We start from the raw sequence: 8942 nt of genomic DNA, 5'->3' as shown, positions 1-8942 counted from the left end.
GATGAATAATGAAGATATAGAATGTCCCAGCATTTAAGGAAGCTTCTTCATGCCTTTTTCTATAAATGCTCCTTTGCAGGTGTAAAAACATTTCTGATGTTTCAGCATAAATTAGTATTTACTATTATAGAACTTAATATAAATGAAATTGTACAGTAAGTAAAATTTGTTTTATTTGCTTAAAGATGAATTCATATGATACAATGCACAAATCAATAAATCATTCCTTTTAATAACTATCTAGTATTTCACTTAAATGGTATGTGTCAATTGTTTTCTTCTCCTTATGGACATTTCAGTGCCTGGTTTGGGCTATTATATGTAATTATATAGTACAAGCCTTTTCAATGGGCAAATGCTTTAATATAGGACAACATATCTAGAAGTAGAATTGTTTGATTGAAGTATCAATTGAGGCTCATCTTTATGGGAGGTCAACAAATATTTTTACAAAGTAGTTGTAAAATTTTACAACTTAATAAACAGTCTGGGAAAATTCTTGGTGTTACAATATCTTTTTCTCAACATGCAGTTTGGTTCATCTTTCTAAATGTAGTCAATCTCGTAGCTGTGTAATGGGATCTCATTGTGGTTTTGTTAGGTAGGAAGTCAGATATGAGCTTATGTGTGTGTGACAGGCCTAAAGAGAAGACGTCTATGTCCAGCATAAGCATCTGCATCTCAAAGTCATCGCAATAATGTTTCAGGGGCAGCCCTGTAGGTATTTGCATCCTGCCCTGTCCCCTTCTATCCCATAACCTGCCAGGTGTGGGGTCCCCGCCCTTTCTGCCTGACAAATCTTCCACAATCTCCCAGATGCAGCCCAGTATCTGCATTTCAAACACCCTGCTCTGGACCCCAATTCTCTATGGGGTCTTGCTCACCCTTCCTCTAAATTCAGGATAGTGCCAGCTAGCCTTCCTCCTGTCTGATACCTTCAAGGGAAAACTCAGATAGGAGCTTCCTAAAATTTACATCCATAAATACCTTTGTTTCGGGAGGAGATGTGTGAAGACAAAGACCCATCTCCTTAAAAACCCCCAGCCTCAACTGGACTGTGCGCTCAGCCCTCTGCCTCTCTGCTGAGCTGCCCGCCTGGCCTGGTCAGGGGTAATCTCTCCACTCAACCATGTAACCTCACCTTCCCCCTCCCCCAGTCCGAGAGACTGTGTACTCTCTCTCAGGTCCTGTCTAGAGAGGTGCCCATCCGTTCTTATAGATGTCCTTTCCCTAATAAACCTTGTTATTTTACCTCCCACTACTCTGTCTCACGCCTGAATTCTATCTTGGGCAAATACAAGAACCCAGCCATTCTCCAGTAACAGTTTCATTTAGATTTCCCTGATAATTAATGATGCTGAATTCTTATGCTTCTGTTTCATTTTGTTTTATCAATAAATAATAATTTTATATACTTATGGAATACAAAGGGCCATTATGATTTTGGAAGGCAAGGAAAATTCATTAAATTAGGCTACTCAACGTCTTTGTTAACTTAAATCTTTAGCTTTTTTTGTGATTGTACAATTTAAAATGCATTCTCCAATTAAAATCTAGGTATACAGTACTCAAATATTAACTATATTTACTATGTTGTGTGATTAATATTAAAAAGCACTCAAAGAAAGAGAAAAAAAGCCTACCTATTCCTCCCACGTGACTGAGGCTTTGTACCCTTTGTCCATCATCATTCGATTTCCCCAAACCACTGTTTATGGTAACTACATTTCTGCTCTCTGCTTCTATGAGCTCAACAGTTTCTGACTCTACATATACGTGAGAACATGCGGTGTGTGTTTTTCTGAGTTTGGTTTATTTCACTTAGCATAATGCAGTCTTATATTATTCACGTTGTTACAAATGGCAATCCTTTTTAACAGAATAATATTCCATTGTGCACATAAATCACAATGTATTCATCCATCTGTTTAATCTCAAGATTATTACAATTATATTTAGTTCAGCATTATAAGTTCTTTTTAAATTGGCTTATACATATAGTAGGTAAATTTTTCTTTTTTAAAAATTTTTGAGATAACATTTTTAATTTATGCTACAGGGAATTATTAATACTCCAGTAACTAAAGAGTTCAACAACTAAAAAGTAAAAATACCACAGTTCAATATGAATATAGACAATGGCTATACACAATGGTCAATTAAAAATGTCCATTTCAGTCACATACAGTAAACTTTAGAAGAATCACAGATCATTAAAGCAATAGTAGTATATCATACTTAACCATTGATTTCACAAAGATAAACAACAAAGATTAGCAAAAATGTATTTGTCGCAATGTTGATATACACAGGCATTTATTTCTTTTTTTAATATATGTTTTATTCTGTATTTTAGCTTCCATATATGATGGAGAATGTGCAGTAATTGTCTTCTGTGTCTGGTTTCATTCAACATGATGTCTTCCAATTGCATTGACCTTGATGCAAAAGTATAATTTCTTTTTTTATACCTGAGTAATATTCCATTGTATATGGAGCCCACATTTTCTTTATCCATTCATCTGCTATATTTTGGCTATTATAAGCATGGTGGGGAAGGTATTTTTTTAATATAATGTGTTCATTTCTTGAGTACATGCTCAGTAGTAGGATTGCTAATTCAGATGTATCTTTATATATATATATATATATACATATATATATATATATTAGAAAATCTCCATATTGTTTGTCATAGTGGTTGCAGTAATTTACATTCCCACAGAGTCCCTTTTTTCCACACCTTGCAAGCATTTGTTACTCTATTTCTCTTGGATAAAATCTATTCTGATAAGGCTGATTTTATCTCTAATTACTTGAACATTTGTTGGCCTTTTGAGTTACTTTTTTCTGTTTTGCTTTATATTGTTTTGTTTTTAATCACTTAGAGTTTATTCTAATCCACTTGTTCTTGTTTTATTTTTTTTAAATTTAAGTTTTTAACAGATTCAGTGTGATTTTCAGATACAAGTGTAATAACAGAATGAGATACCCTTCCTCTCTCCTTCCCTTCCCTTCCCTCCTCCCTACCACTCCTCCTTTTTCCCCATTCTTTCTTTTTTTAGTTTTTGAGATAACACACTATAAAATTATATTACAGTAAGAACACTTAATACTTTACCAAATAAGGAATTTAACAAATGAAAAGCAAAAAGACCATAGTTTAGTGGGAATGCAGACAACTAGTCTATTGAGTTATTTGCCCATTTCTTAACTGGATTTTTCTTGTGTTGTTGTTGTTGAGTTTTTCAGGTTGTTGTTATCTTATAAAAGAGAGGCAGTTCTACCTGAGCTGAAGCAGAAGCCACCACGAGTTCTACAGCTATGAGAACAAATCTAAAGCCAGAAGCCTGTAGCTTCTTCTAGGTCTCCCACGTGGGTGCAGGAATCTAAGCACTTGTGCTATCTTCTACTGCTCTCTCAGGCACATTATCAGGGAGCTGGATTGGAAGTGGAGCAGTTGGGACTCAAATTGGCCCCCATATGAGATGCCAGTGCAGCAGGTGTAAGCTTAACCTATTATGCCATAGCGCTGACCCCTGAAGCAAAGGTCTTAAGATAGACTCTTAGTTTGCTAGCAGTACTACTTAAAAGAATGTTGATATTATATTAGTAATGAAATATTATACAAAGCTTTGTCCAAAGATGTGTGTATGTGTATAGATAATACCAAATTAATTTTGCTATTTTAAGTTGTCCTTTTATAAAAGATAAATCCTATTAAAAGAATATTTAACATTTTCCCTAATAGTTGCCATTAATGGTGCTACATTCCACTGTATATGTCCACATTCCCACTGTTTTTTAAATCTTTTTCCTGAAAATTTTAATTTAGCATTTCCTATTGATTCCTTTCAGTTTATTTTTTCCCAATTTTGAATGTATTTATTTCAATTTTATTCCTTTGTAATTGATATAGAAAATATTGTGCTTAATTTAAAATGTATACATTTAAATATTTAAAATGTGAATGCATGCAACACAATTAAATTAATGAACAAATATACACCAACCCCATTTATACTTAATGTAATTTTTCAAAGCTTAAAAAAAATTACTTGAGAGGCCTCCCATCTGCTTATTCACTTCCCAAATGCCTGCAACAGCAAGCTCTTGGCCAGGGCAGAAATTGGGAGCCAAGAACTCAGTTCTGTTTTCCTGTAGGAGCCTAGCTCCCTGACTATCACCACTGCTCCCTTGGTCTGCACTAGCAAGAACCTGGAGTCAGCATCCACTAGGTCAGGCCCTTTGAAGTGGAAGGTGGGCATCTTAAACAGAGGCTTAGCCACTACATAAAACACCCATCCCACTTGGCGTAGTTATCAGTACTGTTAGGTTTAAGCATTTGATCTTGCTATTTATTCTAGTTGTCCTACCAGTATTTTTTTTATGTATGTATGTATGTATTAACTCTTCTTCTAGAGCATTTCAAAATAATTAAGTGCTTATTTAAAAATCCATTTTATTTTCTTAGTATCTTAGCTATATTTTTTATTTCATTATTTTGGTGGTTAACTTAAGGTTTCTAATTTATTGTATGTCTCTTTTATTCATTAAAACTGAACTCAAGGGGGCAGTGCTATGGCATAGCAGGCTGAGCCAACACCTATGGTGCCTGCATCTCATATGGGCACCTGTTCCAGTCCCAGGTGCTCCTCATCTGATCCGCCTTTTTTAATTTATTTTTTATTTTTTTATTTTTTGACAGGCAGAATGGACAGTGAGAGAGAGAGAGAGAGAGAGACAGAGAGAAAGGTCTTCCTTTGCTGTTGGTTCACCCTCCAATGGCCACCGCGGCCAGCGTGATGCGGCTGGCACATCGCGCTGATCCGAAGCCAGGAGCCAGGTGCTTCTCCTGGTCTCCCATGTGGGTGCAGGGCCCAAGCACTTGGGCCATCCTCCACTGCACTCCCGGGCCACAGTAGAGAGCTGGCCTGGAAGAGTGGCAACCGGGACAGAATCTGGTGCCCCGACCGGGACTAGAACCCGGTGTGCTGGCGCCACAAGGCGTGATCCACCTCTTTTATATGGCCTGGGAAAGCAATGCAAGATGGCCCAAGTACTTTGGTTCCTGCATCCACATGGGAGTCCCAGAAGAAGCTAGCTGCTGGCTCCTGGTTTCAGGTCGGCCCAGCTCCGGCCATTGCTGCCATTTGGGGAGTGAACCAGCAAATGGAAGACCTTTTTCTCTGTCTCTTCCTCTCTCTCTCTGCAACTGTTTCTCTCAAAATAAATAAATAAAATATTAAAAAAAAAACTGAACTTGAAGTAAATTATTATTTGTCTAAGTACATACAGATTAAGAATAAGAATAAAACTTCACTTTCCTTCTAAGCATTTGTTCATTGTGGCCATAAATAAATTTACACATATTCTATGAACTCCAAAATATATTCTCATTCTACTGGCTTTAAACGTTGCCTTTGGGGAATAAATAATTATAACACAAAAGAATATTGTAATTTCCAAAGCACTTACTATTTTTAGATGTTTCATTCTTTTGTGTAGATACATATTTCCATTTGAATTTTTTCCCCTGGAAGGAGGGACTGAGGGAGGGAGAAAAGCATCCTTATATTCTTGGAATCATATCTATACAATTTATGAAGTCTGTTCTCTATATTTTAAAAAAATATGAAAAAGAACATCCTCAAGAAGAATTTTGGATCTGTTTTCATACAGTATTATTATTGTTATTTTTTTCATAGGAAGATGCTCAATGAAAGACAAGAAAAGGAGAAAAAGAACTTATTTTAACATCTGTTATAGTACAGGACCGCTTATGATTACTCTGGGGTCTTGAGCATTTATGTCATTTTGATTTCATGTTTACTTTTGAAAGATGCTTTCTTAGGGTATAAAATTTTAGTTTGGCATTTTATTTTATTTTTATGAAGGTACTTTAAAGTGCCCCTCCACTGTCTTCCCTTTTGTATTTCTTCAGAAAAGTGATCTAAGTCACCCTTATTTTATACCTCTTTATCTAATATCTTCTTATATCCTTTAAACACTTTCATCACTGTATCACTGTTTTTGTAAAATTTGAGTATGTGTGCATTTCTATAATTTTCATTGTTATCATTATTTTATGTTGTGTATCAGGTGATTGTGCTTCTAGGATTTGTGTGTTGATATTTTCCCATTTTGATCATTGCTGACATTACTCTCCACTTGTTTACTGTGACACTTCCCTGTCTTTTCTACAGGGGCATCATGAGTACTAAATTGCTATGGCTGTTCCAAAATCTATTAGTGCTTTTAATAACTTTCTATCTTTAAATTTACCCCTCCTTCCCACTCTCCCCCTTCTCCCTCATTGTGCTATTTTTTCCTATGTCTTCAAGTTCCCTAGTACTTTCTTCCACATTGTCTGATTGACTGTTAATATAAGTATATTTTTCAGCTCATAAACTGTAGTTTTCATCACTTGAATTTTTTAAAGATTTATAAAATGTATTTGAAAGGCAAGTCATAAAGAGAGAGGGAGAAGAGGGGAGAGAGAGAGAGAAAGGGGAGAGAGAGAGGCAGAGGGGGAGGGAGGGGAGATGAGAGGGAGAGAGAGAGACAGAGAGACAGAGAGAGAAGGAGAGATTGCATCTACTGGTTCACTCCTCAGTGGCTGCAGCTGTTGGAGCTAGGCCAGTCTGAAGCCTGGAGCCAGGAGCTTCTTAAGAGTCTCCCATATGGATAAAGGGGCACAAGTAATTGGGTCATATTCTGCTGCTTTCCCAAGCACATTAGCAGGAAGCTTGGTTGGAATTGGAGCAACTGAGACTTGAACCAGAGCCTGTATTTAATGCCTGCATCTCAAATGGCAGCTTTTCCTGCTATGCCACAACACTATATCTCATCAATTGAATTTTAATTTGTGTCTTTTTAGCACTTTTAATGATTCCTTTTTGTAGGCAGCCCATAAACAAGTCATAGACAAGTCAAGGTCAGTCTTGGCTTGTGGAATTCCTAGGAGGAAAAAAAGTCACCTATTCCCATGCTTCAGGAGAATGATCAAACAAGAACACTCCGCCAAAATTAACTATGTTATGATTGTGTTGTAGAAAGCCTGATAACTTGCTTGCCTGTGTTGTTAACTTCTGTGTTGCCTTGAGCTGCAGCTGGTTATGTATAAAATATTACTGAGACGCTGGAAAAAACGAGCCTTGATCAGACTTTTGTCTTGGCTCCATTCTCTGCGCCCTTGTCCCTCTTTTCATTCCCACTCCCTCCTTCAGGTTCCGTTCGACAGGTGCGGCTGGCCCGCATCACCTTTTAAAACATTTAAATTATGGAATAGGATAATAATAGTTGTAGTAACTATATTACTGTTTTTATCTGCTCCTTCTAATATCTATTCTAGTTAGGGAGCGCTTTGAATTGACTGACCATTCCCATCATTACTGGCTTATATTTTCCTGTGTTTTTGATTGTCTGCAAATTTTGGATTATAATGTAAAAATGTGCATTTTGCATTGCTGAGTTCTGGCCATGTTTGTTTTACAAATAATGTTGAAGCTTGTTTTTTGGATACAGTTAGCTGGAAACAGTTTGATCATTTTAGTTCTTTCTTTCATGATTTGTTAGGCAAGAGGACAGTGATTGGTATAGGGCTAAAAACTCCCCATTCTTGAGGCAAGATCATCTTATTACTTTATCCAATTAGCTCTGAGTTATGAGTTTTTCTAATATAACTGGTGAGGAAAGGCACTACTTCTTTCTCTGTGTGAGTTCCAAGCATGATTTCCTGTAATCATATTTTGTTCTTTTTTTGCCCTGCCTTAGATGGCTTGTTTACATGCTCTGATCAATTTTCTACTTCCTACCTAATATGGAAGCTATGCAGATCTCCAGGATTATCTATCATCTATCTATCTATCTATCTATCTATCTATCTATCTATCTATCTATCTATCTCTGTAATCTCTCTTCATGTAAGATGTACCTATTATTTACATACCATCTTCTCTTTGGTGTTCTGTATAGTCTAACTGCTTTGTCTTTCTTAGATTTCCAGCTACTTGTCTTAATTTCCAGAAGAAATTAAACTCTTCATGATTTATTATCCCAGTGAATGGCCAGAAAATTCCCTTTAGATGATAATCTTGGCAAAGCCAATGTTGTAGTGCAACTGGTAAAGCTGCTGCCTGTAACACCAGCATCCCTAACAGAGTGAGGTTTGAGATCTGGCTTCTTTGCTTCTGATCCAGTGCCCTGCCAAATGCACTTGGGAAAGCAGTGGAGGACAGCCCAAGTATTTTGGTCACTGTCATCCATGTGGGAAACACAAACGGAGTTCTCAAATTCTCTTTTTGGTCTGACCAAGCCCTGTTATATCCATTTGGGGAGTGAAACAACAGATGAAAGATCTCTTTCTCTCTGTGTCCCTCTATCCCTGTCACTCTGCCTTTCAAATAAATACAATAAATCTAAAAAAATAAAAACATACACTTAAAAATCAACTGGGCAATAGTAGTAACAATTTAACTTTTTGTTCTTCATAAATCATCAACCTTTGTTGCCTGAGGTCTAATACCATGAATTATGCTTCCTATGAACAAAATTAGTTTTTTCATCAGTTCATGTCATTAGGGTAAATCTGATCATAATCATCACTTTTTGTTCATAAATGGAAATTCCCTTATGGAAACCTTAACAAACTACCTGTTAGCAATTTGCAGGTGCTATTCATGTTCTCTTTATTTGATAGACTGTATGTGAGGTTTCCAAAACCAATCAGAATTGTTTTATCTTAATTTTGCCATGATCTGTCTGTCACCTTCACATAAAATCTAAAATTAGGCACTGTGCTAAGGACTAAATTGTCCAATTGGATACAACATCAACTGTATTAATATTTGATTGTTTATTTCCCTAGTAGCCTTTATCTCCACATTACAATAAGACAAAACTCTCATGAGTATTATTCATCATGCTATTTAGTAAATTCT

Source organism: Lepus europaeus, chromosome 2 (assembly GCF_033115175.1).
Source record: "Lepus europaeus isolate LE1 chromosome 2, mLepTim1.pri, whole genome shotgun sequence".
NCBI classification, from domain to species: domain Eukaryota; kingdom Metazoa; phylum Chordata; class Mammalia; order Lagomorpha; family Leporidae; genus Lepus; species Lepus europaeus.
Note: the sequence above shows the minus strand (reverse complement) of the source record.